Below are 14,991 nucleotides of genomic sequence, written 5' to 3'. Positions count from 1 at the left end.
CCAGGAGGACTTCTCTGATTCCCCAATTTGTTTTTTTTTCCACTGATCTGTTTTGTTCTTTTAATTGAATGAATGATTCTTTAAATTCTATAGTGCTTTACAATTTTCAAAAGTTTCACACACATGATCTCATGTAATCCCATAGCAACCCTTTTTCTTCCTCCTACACCTATATTGCCCCTCTCCCCACTGGTAGCCACTAGGTTCTCTATATTATGAGTCTGCTTCTTTTTGTTTTATTCACCAGTTTGTTGTAATTTTTACATTCCACATACAAGTGATAACATATAGTATGTCTTTGTCTGACATTTCACTTAGTATAATGCCCTCCAATTCCATCCATGTTGCTGCAAATAGCAAAATTTCATTCTTTTTAATGGCTGGGTAGTATTCCATCGCATATATATACACCCACTTCTTTACTCATTCATCTGTTGATGGACACTTCGGTTGCTTCCATATTTTATGTATTTATTGGCCACACCACACAGCATGGGGGATCTTAGTTCCCTGACCAGGGATCAAACCCGAGTCCCCTGCAGTGGAAGCACAGAGTCTCAACCACTGGACTGCCAGGGAAGTCCCCATATCTTGACAATTGTAAATAATGCTGCTATGAACACTGAGGTGCATGTATCTTTTCAAATTCATGTTGTGTTTTGTTTTGTTTTTTGTATAGCAAAATTTCATTCTTTTTAATGGCTGGGTAGTATTCCATCGCATATATATACACCCACTTCTTTACTCATTCATCTGTTGATGGACACTTCGGTTGCTTCCATATTTTATGTATTTATTGGCCACACCACACAGCATGGGGGATCTTAGTTCCCTGACCAGGGATCAAACCCGAGTCCCCTGCAGTGGAAGCACAGAGTCTCAACCACTGGACTGCCAGGGAAGTCCCCATATCTTGACAATTGTAAATAATGCTGCTATGAACACTGAGGTGCATGTATCTTTTCAAATTCGTGTTGTGTTTTGTTTTGTTTTGTTTTTTGGATATATACCCAGGAGTGGAATTGCTGGGTCATATGGTAGTTGTATTTTTAGTTTTTTGAGAAATCTCCATACTGTTTTCCACAGTGGCTGCCCCAATTTATTTCTGAGTGCCTTTATGGCGACAGTGCAGTTAGAATATGAATCTTAGTGTCAAATCCCAGGTCTCTGGGTACAAAGTCCAGATAGACCACTTATTAACTCTGGGTCCTTAAGCAAGTTACTTAACCTCTAGGCCTCAGTTCCTATATCTGTAAAATGGGACGAATAAATAGAACTTACCTTATAGGGTTGCTGTGAGGGTTAAATATGACAACTGTAAAATCTTCAGCACACTTCCTGACACAGAATAAATGCTCAGTACATATTATCACTACCTCTGTCATAGTTTTTACCACTGAAACATAATTTGCAAAATGGTAAAATCATGACTCTCATACAGAAATAAAATTAACATGTTTATATAACTCATTAATTAAGGAAAGAACCAGTATAGACAACTAATGAGAACATACTGTATAGCACAGGGAACTCAATGCACTGTGGTGACCTAAATGGGAGGGAAATCCAAAAAGGAGGGGATGTATGTATGTGTGTGGCTGATTCATTTTGCTGTGCAGTAGAAACTAAGACAACATTGGAAAGCAACTATACTCCAATAAAAATTAAAATAAAATAAAATAAAATGTAAAAAGACACAAATATCTATATTTAGAATTTTCTATTTCTTACTCTTAACTAAAATAAGTAATTGAATTGGAAAAAAAAAAAAGGAAAGAACCAGTAAGATTTTACAACTTTCAAATGAGAATTGGACTTATGGAGACTTATTCTCTACTGGACAAAACTCATTTGCATTGCCACGAACAGGAACAGTTTGCATCACACATCATGATGGCAGGAAACATCTGCGCCATCATCAGCCCTGTGCAAGTTAACGTCCATCACAGCAAAGTTATAAAACAGCCCAGCGAAAGATAATCAAATGTGCAGTTAGTTCCCTAGAGAATCAGACAGCTGGGAATCCTAGACAACTCAGAGCACTCCACTGAATGAACACCCAGTGATCCTTTGCCATTTAAAGTCTGTCAAGCATCACAGTACACTGTACACATTAGCTTGCTTTTCTAAACCCCTATCAGACTGAGCTTCTTGAGAGGAGAGGGAACCACATGCAAAGTTGTTGAGCCCTTTTGATTTGACAGACTTGGGGAAGCTTCTGCAGGAGGTGACATCTGAGCTGGGTAGAGAAAGGGAAGGCTACATTTCTCCCAGAGAAGAGCATCCAGAGAGAGCTGTGTGGAGGCATGGTAGAGCTGACCAGCAAGCATGTGTTAAACACAGACCACGTGCCAGGCCCTGGCTTAGGCTGGGAAGATAGCAAAGTGAATGAGGGCCAGTCTCTGTTTGCAAGAAGCTCTGTCCGGTGGGGGCAATATAAGAAAATCAGTGCTTACCATACACTGTGATAAGGACACTAAAATCAGAAGGTGAACTTCAGGAACTCGAGTGAATTAGCAGCAGTGTTTCCCAAGCCCAGGTCTGATAAAGGAACAAACACAGGAGATCCCTGTGAACCTATGGGCAGCCTCGGAGAAATGAATGAAAACGTGTCTGCGTTCTATACCCTTTGTCAGACTCCCTCCCCTCCCTTCCTACCTTTTGGCTGAACTTCTGCCCGCAGACCTGTGGTGGTGGAGAATTAATGTCCCAGGTACCTCAGATGTCTAGGAATGTTAAGTCCTCATTACAGGGCCGGGCAACCCTGCAAGTCTCACAGGCAACTAGTACATTTAGAGTCATTGACAAGAAAATGGTTTGCACCTGTGCAAAGGCAGGATGTTGAAAGGCACTAATCAACAAGGAAACTCAGAAGACATGTTTTCCCTTGGAACGTCTCTGTGAGGCCAGGAGGATCTGTTGATGCTTGTTACGTGATAGCACTCACTTACTGAGTCTGTTTAAGAAAGAAAGAACGTATACATGAGTGAAGACACCAGAGGAAGATCTGTCCAGGGAGAGGGTCTGGCCCACTGGCTGCCTTGCTCCCTGCCTTCAGATGTAGTCAGCCAAAGACTGGTGTCCTCTAAATACCTGAAGCATCAACCAGCTCCTTTGATTTACTTTTCTCCTCACTGGACAACCTTGTGGCCTCCCCTATACTTTTAGCTGTCTAATAGGAGAGAGCATGCTGGCAGGAACATTCAGTCTGAGTGCCCACCATGTTCTCCCTCTGAATTCTGGTACATACATGAGCCTCAAATGTCTGTCAGACTCTCAGGCTCCATTCAACCCTGGGGGAATGACAAGAACAAACCATTACAAGTTCACCAAGGTGGTGCCGCCCAAGACGGCCTCCGGGCCCGGTGATGCCTCCACCTCGCCATCCCCCTAATCTGATTTTGCACTGGTCGCTTAAGTGTTTCTCCAGACACTGCTGATGGGCTCCAACCCTGGGAACTGACTGACGTGATGCCCAGACGGCGTGGCTCTCAGCAGCCTCCCTGCCCCACACATCCCACAGCCCCAGCCTTGCGGTCAGTTCCCAGGAACCTGAGCCGCTTGTGCTTCTCAGGAAGGAACAGACACCTTGGGGACCTGCTCAGGACCTGCCATGGGTGTCAGCCCAGCCCACCGCCTAAAAGCTCACCGGGCCTCCTCCCACATCTGGCAACACCAACACATATTCACCAGGCAAGATAGTGCAGTGGGCTCGGGGATCAGAAAGACCTGGGTTTGGAGCCTGGCCCTACCACCCACTGGCTGTGTGGCTCTGGGAAGATCACTTTGCTTCTCTGCGCCTCGGTTTCCCCATCTGTAAAATAAGGATAACAACAGTCGTATCAGCCAGAGTTTAGCACAGGAAACAGGAACCACTCAAGGTATTTTGAGCAGAGAGTGACTTGATACGGGGGGGTTAGGTGCTGATGGGATGGTTGGATGGCTGGACGGGGGAAGGGAGGAGGTAAGGCTGAGTCTCCAGAGGATCTGCTCCCTCGTCCTCGGCAGGAGGAGAAGGTGAGCATCTGGACTTTATCACTGGCAACCTGAGTTCAAGATACACTGTCGTGGCTGTGACCCAGGGAGCAGGCAGGGCCTCCACTGCTGCTGCCGGGGGTGGGGACCACACACTGGACACCGCTGCAGGAAAAGACGCACATCTGTATGATCCTGTTTGCCAGAAGGGAATAGCCAAAGCGGTAGGAAGGTGGCCTCTAGCTCCCTTCCACCTTCCAAATCCCACATGAGGGATCTCAGCATTGGATCACAATGTGCACCCACCACTCCCAAAGGAGTAGGTCTGGGAGATGATGAGGCTTTAGCTTTCCACCTCTAAAGGACAGGAAACGGGTGGGAATGCACCCTGTGTGCTATTCAGCCATGTGAGGATTAACCACATTTATGCCTGAAGGCACCCTCCCGGGGCCTGGCACGCAGCGGTGTGCTGAATGAAGGTGGGCTCTGGCGAAGTTACAGTGGTCACAGCTACACGCCTGCCAAGTGTCAGCACTGGGCCAGGCCCTGGAGATAAAGCAGTGAACCAGGCAGGGGCACACCCTGAAGAAGGGAGGAGACTCACTCCTCCTAAGGGGGAGCAAAAACTGGGATCACAAAGGTAAATGCAAAAGTAAAGGCCTGGGGGGCACCGGGAGCTGGGAGAGCAGAGAGGGGCACCCAGGCCAGCACTGACAGGGTGCGGAGGGAAGGGGGTAAGTGACAGCTTCCCAGTCGTAGCAGAGTCTAATATGGGGCTTGAAGGAGAACTAGAAATTAATCAGACTAAGGGGGAGGAAACAAGGGGTGTGTGTGTGTGTGAGACAATGCTAATCTCCACCTCGAGGAAGCATGTACATACACAAAACCCTGGAAGATAAAGGGTGCTTGGCATTCTCCACGAGTGGACAGTTCAGTCTGACCCGTGCCCAGAGTGGCAGTGGGGATAGTGGGTAAGAAGGGAAACTGGAGAGGAAAGCAGGCGCATGGGGCTTTACATGTCATTTTTTGAAGAATTTGAGCTTTATCCTGTAGGCAATGGGGACTCATAGCAGTGTTTAAACAGGGAGAGGGATCACCATTCTGGTCTCAGTAATATCACTTTGATGCGGTTTGTACAATAGGTTGGAAGCGAGGATTCCAGGTATGATACGGCAGTGGTCTGGGCTGGAAATATGGTTGCTGAGAGGAGGACAAGGGAAACAGCAGAGCAGATTCAAGTGAGTTTAGGAAGAGGCAGAGTGAACTGAGCAGGGTGGGAGTGGGAGCAGGGAGAAACCTAGGGTGGCTGCCAGGTTTCAACATCAGGCACACCCAGAAGGGTGCGGCCCCTATCAACTCCTGGCACTTGATCCTGGGTGGTGCCCACCTACAGGCTCCTGCCTCTGGACTGAATTCACATAAAGTCCCTTCGCTCCCAAAAACCTTCTTGTCTGCATGTAATTCAATTCCAGCAACATTTATTAAGCAGCTATTATGTGCCATGAACCAGGGAGGCTTCTCCCTGCCTCACCTAAGGGAGTTTTAACTAGTTGCCTGAGACGCTCCAGAGCAAGGAGAAGGGAAAAGCTGTACACACATAGTTTAAGTTCAGGCCCTTTCTCTTCCCCCAATTCTGGAGGAACTTGACCCCTGAGCTCTCACCCCCATGATACGAAAGTTACAAGGGACATCAGCACAGCCTTACACTGAGCTCCTGGGCCCCAGCTTCTATCAGGGTAGGCAATAGAGACAGGCACCACCCCTGGTCTCTTTCTGCTCTGAAAGTTCTGTATGACTTCTGCTGTGAGATCCCTGATGAAAGGAGAGGCCCACCAACCAACAAAGTCTTTGGAATCAAGGCATTTTCCCAGAGGCTCCCGTCAACAGAGAGACAATAACCCATTCCTGTCTGGGTAACATAACTTCTTAGTGATTCACTATCACAGTACAGTAGTATAGGCAAATTATACGATTGCTTTGTCAGAGCCTGGAAGAGAGGCCTGGAGCCATCTTACATGGGTCTGGGCACTGGAAAATAACAATAGTGTTACCAAACCAAACTTGGGTCTGCTTGCTCATGGCACAGCAAAGCCAACTTACTGACACCAGGTTGTGGTGAAGGCACGTACAGCATCTACTGCAGGGCCCAGCAAGGAGTACAGGTGGCTTGTGCTCAAAGGACCCAAACTCCCAGATGGCTTTCAAGGAAGGGTTTTTGTTTTTTTAATAAATGTACTTATTTTTGGCCGCATTGGGTCTTTGTTGCTGCACGCGGGCTTTCTCTAGCTGCGGCTATTCATTGTGGTACGCAGGCTTCTCATTGCAGTGGCTTCTCTTTTTTGGAGCACGGGCTCTAAGCACATGGGCTTCAGCAGTTGCAGTGTATGGGCTCAGTAGTTGTGGCTCATGGGCTCTAGAGCACAGGCTCAGTAGTTGCAGTGAACAGCTTTAGTCGCTCTATGGCATGTGGGATCTTCTGGGACCAGGCTCGAACCCGTGTCCCTTGCATTGGCACGTGGATTCTTAACCACTGTGCCACAAGGGAAGTCCCCAGGGAAGGGTTTTAGGGTTTTTTTGGGGGGGGCGTTTTTTGCGGTACGCGGGCCTCTCCCTGTTGTGGCCTCTCCCGTTGCGGAGCACAGGCTCCGGACGCGCAGGCTCAGCGGCCATGGCTCACGGGCCCAGCCGCTCCGCGACATGTGGGATCCTCCCGGACCGGGGCATGAACCCATGTCCCCTTCATCGGCAGGCGGACTCTCAACCACTGCACCACCAGGGAAGCCCCCAGGGAAGGGTTTTTAAAGGCAACATTTGGGGTGAGGGCTGCAGGGGGCATGACTTTCTTCTGATTGGTTGGTGGTGAGGTAACAGGGTGATATTTCAGGAATCTTAATCACCAACCTTCTGGTTCCAACCAGTCTGGGATGTACCTGCTTGTGCTCAGCTTGCCCTCCACCTGGATAAGGGTCTTACTTCCTGCACAACAATTCAAAGATACCTGTCAAAAAAAAAGATACCTGTCAGATTGTTATGTATATCCTTAGGACTCTGTTTTATCACTGAACTATTGTTTCTTGGCTGCTTTCCCTTTATTTCTGCATTTCCTCACTTCCCTAATTAGTAACTGCTTGAATCTGCTCTTTGGAACTCAGGCCTAGGAGACTAAAGCCTTTTCCTACAAACGAAAAACGGGGAAATGGAAAGGCTTTTTGTACCTGGGAGATTTCTGCAGGGTCCTGCTAGGTTTCAATCCCCCTTTTTCTTTGATAATACTCAATCCTGTGGGGAACAGATATACAACAAGAAAGGCAATAAAATTTTGCATAGAGAGGTTAATCATAAACTCAGCAGAGGTTTTAGGTGAGGTCGGTTTCAATAGTAACAGCATTTACGATTGAGCATTCTACATTCCTAATTTCTAAATCTTCATAATTTTGCAAGGTAATTATCGTTCCCATATTTTGCAGATGATGAAACTGAAGTTCAGTTAAGTAATTTGCTCATTTAAGTTCACATGGCTACCAGGTGGCGGAACTGGAAATTTAACCAACTCAGGACTGGTGCTGATGCCTTCTTCTTAAAGACTACATGGTCATTAAGCCTTGCTCCCTGGACCCCCGCTCCCCACCAGGTCCTGCTACTCCCCAGAGTGGTCCCATCCCAGAAGGAAGTTGTTCTCTCACATCTTCCTCGTGGTTGTTTGGCTAGACCTAGGAATGAAGCTCCTGGAAAGATGGGGTGTACAGAGCCAAGGCCAGGCCACTGGGGAGAAGTCTGGACAAGGACAGAGTGATCAGCCAGAGCGCTCTGAGGCTTGCTCTTGTTCTCCCTCCCCCGCAGGGCATGTCCTGGGCACTGCAATGTCCTGCTCTCATCCCCAGGACGCCTGTGGCTTGCTACTCCTCCTCTTCCCCTGAGAAGCTGCAGGACTTTCTCTTCCCCCTGCTCTGGGACACTGTACAGGGCCTCAGCCTACTGGCCAGAGGCTCCCACCCTGGGTTTGATTTCTACCAACCCTAATGCTCTCAGATTCTGGGCTGAGACGCCAGACCAGGATATAGCCCGCAAAGTGCATTCACGTGCGATAGCCGGCCAGAGACTGGTGGGAAGGGGAGAAGCCTCTAGGTCCTCGAAGCTGTCCCAGCTGTAGGAGAGGAAAAGTAACTCTCCCCTACCCTTCTGAGTCTCGACTGAGACCTCTGTAAACAGAAGACAGATTAACAAGAAGAAAACAGAAGTTTATTCTCATATACTTGTACACCAGGGACATACCTAGGGAAAAGGAGTTAACTCTCCCAGGTGGCCTAAACCAGAGGTTTAAATACCACCTTCAGCCAAAAACAGAAGAAACAAAGGTGAGTGTGGGGAGGAAGTCAGTTCTGAAGGGTTACCAGGAAAAGCAGAGTAAACAAGGGTAGGGTTTGTTATGCAGATTTAAGTTACTGCCTTCAGGGATTTTTAAGATTCTCTGGGATCCAAAGTCAACTTCTCCACCCAGTGAGGGAGATACCCTTACAAACAGAGATTTTCTTTATAAATGTAAATTTCTCTTTCAAAAAAGTAATTTCTACTCTGTTTTTCAGAACTCCTCCTTTGTCTGTAGTTTCTCAAAATAAATCAGCTCAGAATAATCGTTCTGCTCTAGAGGCGTATTTTGAGGTGGCATATTCTCCCACCCTTCATACCCTCCTCAAACCTGGGCTCCCTGCCACTGCTTTTAGGAGAAAAAAAAAAAAGTTCTGGTCTAAAGTGAGATCATCGGTGTTTTTCAGGTCACAGACCTCTGCTGGGCTATGCCCTTGGGCACCAGGTAGCAACACCAGGTCCCTGAGCAGCAGCCCCTGGCAGGATCCAGGGCCTGGCAGCCGCTGTGGCATCCGAGACTTTGCTGGGTGCCGAACCACCACTAGAAGGCTTGGGGCGGGGGGCGCGCTGTCTGCAGGCCCCAGAGGAAGCCCCCGATATACAGTCCTGCTGGGCCAGACTGAGGGCGGTGCCCTCCACCGCCGGCAGCCAGGCTCATCCCCTCCTCTTTCAGACCTGGGGCTCCTCTGAGGCGGAAGTTCTGAGTCCTCACGGGCTGGATCTTGCTGCAGGCTCTCCTTCTTGTTAGTACCAGCCCCAGGCCGGGGGGAAGCAGCAACTGCCCCTGTCCTCGCCCTGCTCCCACTCTCCACTATATTCCTGGAGAAACACACACACACACACCCGCTAACCTACAGAGTCACTCCCGACACAGCACAGGCACACCACCCACGCCTCAGTAAATAACAAATACCCACCCCAACCCCGCTGGCAGCCCTGATGGACCCTCGCGTGGATTCCTCAGGGCCTGAAAGCCGGCTCTGTTTCCAGTTGAACCTCACGCTGACCTTCTTCAAGGCTTGACCACACGGTAAACCTGAACACAGGGGCCAGTCTGGGCGGACAGGAGGCTCTCCCTCCACCCCACCCTCCCCAAAAGAGCTCTCCCCGGCTTCCCTCCTTTCCGGCCGCCCACCCCGCCCCGTTCCCCCGCCGCCGCCTGGATGTGGCGGTGTGGGGCGCCCTCGTGTGGTCCAGAGGGCACTGCATCCCCGACGCCAGGATCCCAGGCTGCCCTCCTCCTCCTCCTCCTCCTGCACCCGTGCTGCCCTCCTGCCGGAGCCCCGGGCCCCGCTGTCCCACGGACGTCATGGCTGTGCCACCGCCCACGCCCACTACTCCAACTGGCCCGCCTCCAAGCTACATTCCCTCCTTTTACCTCTGAATGCTTTCTCACTTATATTTTAAAATTCAATGTTCTGCGCATTTTAAAAGGCATATTTAACTAAATATTATCTATAAAACATAATATGGTTAACACCCATGAGCCTGCCACCCGACAAGAGAGCTGAAACATGAGTAATAACTTGCATCTTCCTTTGTGTTGCTCTTCACCCCGCTCCCTCCTGTCTCCCCCAACAAGAAGTAAACTGTCCTAAAGTTCATGTTTTCTCGTCTTTTTTTCCCCCCAATTTTTCTTACTGTGGTAAAATACACATAAAACTTACCAGGTTAGCCATTTTAAAGTGTACAGTTCGGTGGTATTAAATACATTCATAATGTTGTACAACCATCACCACCAGCCGTCTCCACAACTCTTTCATCTTGTAAAACTGAAACTCTGTACCCATTAACAATAACTCTCCATTCCACACTTCCCCTAGCCCCAGGCAACTGCCATTCTACTTTTTGTCTTAAATTACTAAGTATCTTACATAAGCAGAATCATGCAGTTTTTATCCTTTTGGGACTGCCTTATTTCACTTAGCATAATGCCCACAAGGTTCATCCATGTTGTAGCATGTGTCAGGATTTACTTCCTTTTTAAGGTCGAGTAACATTCCCTTGTGTGTATACACCACATTTGCTTAGCCATTCATCCATCAATGGACACTTGGGTTGCTTCAGCGTTTTAGGCTACTGTAAATAATGCTGCTATCAACATGGGTGTACAAGTAGCTCTTTGAGACCCTGTTACCAATTCTTTTGGGTAGGTACCAAGAAGTGGAATTGCTGGATCATATGATCGTTCTATTTTTAAGTTTTTGAAGCACCGCCGTACTGTTTTCCACAGTGGCTGTACCATTTTACAATCCTACCAATAGTGCACAAAGATTCCAATTTTTCTCCTTGCCAACACTTGTTTTCTGTTTTTTTTTTGTGTGTGTGTGTGTGTGTGGTACGCGGGCCTCTCACTGTTGTGGCCTCTCCCGTTGCGGAGCACAGGCTCCGGACGCGCAGGCTCAGCGGCCATGGCTCACGGACCCAGCCGCTCCGCGGCATTTGGGATCTTCCGGGACCAGGGCATGAACCCGTGTGCCCTGCATCGGCAGGCGGACTCTCAACCACTGCGCCACCAGGGAAGCCTCCCCCTTTTTTTTTTTTGATAATAGCCATCCTAATTGATGTGAGGTGGTATTTCATTGCAGTTTTGATTTACATTTCCCCAGTGATTAGTGATATTGAGCATCTTTTCATGTGCTTATTGAATATTTGTATATCTTCTTTAGAAAAATGACTACTCAAGTCCTTTGCCCACTTTTTATTCAGGTTGTTTTGTTGTTGATGTTGAGTTTTAGTTTTCTATATATTCTGGATAGTAATCCCTTTGCAAATATGATTTGCAAGTATTTTCTCCCATTCTGTGGGTTGCCTTTTTCTCTATTGATAGTCTTTTGGCGCACAAAATTTAAAAATTTTCTTGAAGTCCAGTTTGTCTATTTTTTCTTTTGTTACCTGTGCTTTTGGTGTCATATGCAAGAAATTATTGCCAAATCCAACATTGTGAAGATTTTGTCCTACGTCTTCTTCGACATGATTCATTGTTTTAGTTCTTGCATTTAGGTCCTCGATCCATTTTCAGCTGGCATCCTGTTAGGTTCTGCTAATAGGGGGCGCTGAAGAGAAATTGGAGGGTGGAGGAGGGGAGAAGGGACTACCTTCTTTTTATCTCTGTATATCCCTGGTTCCTTCCAGTGATCCTCTAGTGGTGGCACTTAGCCCCAGGCTTCAGCCCTTTCTTCACTCCCCCAAAACCTCTTGCTTCCTCTCAGAGGCAGTGGTGGGTTTTGTCCCGTCCTCAGAGGTCAGAGCCCAGATTCCTTAAAGCCCCTCCTCCAAGCTTCTGGGAGGTCTGTAAAACCCTCCCTTCCTTTTTGTTTCTCCACCCTGTAGTGGGTAGCTCCTTCCTGACTTTTTATTCAGGGATTAGCTCAGCACTCCCTCTGTCTTCTTTCAGCCCTCCAGTGCCTCTGCTAACAACATCCTGTATTAAATCCTTTCTGATTGAAAGTATGGCTTCTGGGTTTCCCTGGTGGTACAGTGGTTAAGAATCTGCCCGCCAATGCAGGGGACACGGGTTTGAGCCCTGGTCCGGGAAGATCCCACATGCCACGGAGCAACGAAGCCCATGCGCCACAACTACTGAGCCTGCGCTCTAGAGCCCGCGAGCCACAACTAAGCCCACATGTCACAACTACTGAAGCCCGCACGCCTAGAGCCCGTGCTCTGCAACAAGAGAAGCCCGCACACCGCAATGAAGAGTAGCCCCCGCTTGCCACAACTAGAGAAATGCCACGTGCAGCAACGAGGACACAACGCAGCCAAAAATAAATAAATAAAAATTAAAAAAAAAAAAGAGAAAGTGTGGCTTCTGCTTTCCAGACTGGATCTCAACTGATACAGTGTGAATATGTCATAATTTATTTACCCATTCTCCTTTTGATAGATACTGAGACTGTTTCTACTCCTTTGCCATTTGAACAATGATACCAAGCATTGAATACGTTTTGTACATGTGTCCTGGTATACAGTTCTAAAATTTCTCTATGTATGTGTAAGAAATAAGATACTAGGTATTAGGGTACACAAATGTTCCATTTAACAAGAGACTGTCAGATTGTTTCCAGTTTATATTCTTACCTGCATTGTACACAATATCCTGTTCATTCACATCTCCGAATTCCACATATGCCTCCCTGAGGCATGTGTGTGGAGGGGCCCAGGGCCTGGGAGGTGAAAGAGGCTTAGGGCACAGAGATAGGCAGTGGGAAAACCCACATGTCCATGGATCCCAGCCCAGCCAGATAAATTTTTGTGTCCCTGGGGAAGCATGAGGCCAGCCTCACCTGAGGAAGGCTTACTGGTGCTCTGAATGGAGATACCTACCTTTGCACTGAGGTCTTGTGTTGGTCAAAAGCAAATCATATGTTCTCCCTATATGTAAGATGGGGCAACAGGCACTGTTCAACTGGTAACAACTTCATGAGAACCCTTGACAAGGAATCCTGCTGCATTTAACAGATACTCACTAAACATTAGTTTCCTTTTTTCTTGTTCCTCTCCTGCACTGAAGCCACTTCTCAGAGAAAGTGGAAAAAAATTAAAAAAACAAACTCCCAAACAAATCACAATTCTGATCTCCATCATTATTAACAGACCATTCACTAATTGCTTACCCACAAAAAAAAGGAAATAGGATTTTAAGTTTTACTTAAGGCCTGTGCATGGTGAGAATTGGAATGAGCTGGTTTCTCCTGGAACTTTTGGATGATAATAGAAGATAGAGTATCTGACTCCGGATTCCCCTCCCTTACTCACCCCTTCTACAGGCCTCTCAGAGGAGGGCAGAGAAGAAGGGGTAGAGGAAACAGACCAATCCCACCAGGACTCTGGCAGGCCCAGCTGTCTTGGGGATTGAGCCCTGAGCAGGAGGAACTCCAGTCCTGGGGACCTGGCTGAGCTAGACCATAACCTGCATGTCTTGGCTTTCCTACGGGTCAGATGGAGACTCAAGCTTCTGCAGCCCTGAGAGACGGACTTGCAAGTGAGCACACGGAGGTCCAGGGGAGCCACTCCAGGAGAGCAGAGGACAGAGCTGAGAACTGAGCTCAGGACTCCTCTCCTGGTCTCAGCCCCATAGGGCACAGGGATCCCCAGAGGCTTCACCGGCTTCCCTGGGGCAGCAAGGGAAACAAGAGATGGATGATGATGAGGCATCTGGGAGAGCAGGACATGCCTCACACAGCATGGGCTCGGTCCTCTTCTGGGACGGGGTCAGCAGGCTGTGCTGGGAGTGAGAGGAGGCTCGGCTCAGATCACCAGCTGTGACAAAGCAAATAGGAGGCTGCATTTGCTGGGAAGAAACTCCTTTGTGGAGAAAGAGAGAAGGGTGCAGATTTAAGCTGCACCAGGAGAGATTCAGGCCAGACTCCTGAAAGAACATCCTGGCTGAGGGGGGTGAGAATGGAAGGGCACGGAGGTGTCCCCCCACTTGGCGGTGCCATCTCCAGCTCCCAGGACAAGAAATGGTGAAGCCAATTCCCTGATTAGGACCCAGTCAGAGCCAATGATATGGAGCCACAGCTGAGGGGAAAAATCAACCAGGGCAGAGATGAGCTTCCTTCAAGACCTTTCTGGCTTTGGGCAGAAGAGAGTGTGGCAGGGATGAAAGAGAAATGTAGTTTCCCAAGCTGAAGCCCAGGCCTATTTAAAGGCTTAACATTTTAAAAGGTCTGGCGTTGGGATGAAGGCAAAGGAGGCCTAAATAATCTAGAAGCAAGTGAAAAGTGGCTGATTCTGATGGATTTGTGCCTTGTCTGTTTCAAAGCAGCACCCTTGGCCTCCTGGGAGAAAGAGGGAGTAAGCACAAAGCCAGCCTTTACTGCAACTCAATGGGCTTTGCTTCTCAAGGCATTTATATTAGCTATCTACTGCTGCAGAGCAAAGATCCTAAAGCTTAGCAGCTTAAAACGACAAGCACTTATATTTCACATAGTGTCTGAGGGTCGGAAATTTGGGAGCCAAGTCTCTGCGTTGTTGTGGCTCAGAGTCTCTCATGAAGTTTCAAAGTTCTTTTGGGACTACAGTCGCCTGAGGCTTGATTGGGATTAAAGAATCTGCTTCTAAGACTGACATAGTTACATAATGAGGCAAAGATGGCCCCTCACAGCCAACTGGGACCGTTGGCTCAAAAGCATGCTGGTGCAAACTCAAATTTTTAGACACCCAGGGACTTCCCTGGCGGTCCAGTGGTTAGGAATCTGCCTTCCAATGCAGGGGACGCGGGATCGATCCCTGGTCAGGGAACTGAGATCCCACAGGCCAGGTGGAGCGGGGGTGGGGGGTGGGGGCAACTAAGTCCACGTGCTGCAATTACTGAGCCCGTGTGCTCTGGAGCCCACGCGCTGCAACTACTGAGCCCGTGTGCCACAACTAGAGAGAAGCCTGCATGCCGCGACAAAGAGCCCGCAAGCCGCGGTGGAGCATCCCACATGCCGCAACGAAGATCCTGCGTGCCACAGCTGGGACCCAACGCAGCCAAATAAATAACATAAAAATAAATATTAAAAAATTTATTTTACACATCCAGTTGTTTTAAATACATCTTTAGCCATTTGGACCCTGCCTGTTTTGCATTCCCCAGGATACTGCATGCCAAATCTGCTAGCCATTAGTACAATCAACTCTGGTGCTACTGAATATCCCAAGCCA

The sequence above is a fragment of the Neophocaena asiaeorientalis genome, unplaced genomic scaffold (genome assembly GCF_003031525.2).
Source record: "Neophocaena asiaeorientalis asiaeorientalis breed wild unplaced genomic scaffold, Neophocaena_asiaeorientalis_V1.1 scaffold62, whole genome shotgun sequence".
Taxonomy (NCBI): Eukaryota; Metazoa; Chordata; class Mammalia; order Artiodactyla; family Phocoenidae; genus Neophocaena; species Neophocaena asiaeorientalis.
The sequence above is the reverse complement of the archived record's forward strand: the minus strand, read 5'-3'. Positions refer to the sequence as shown.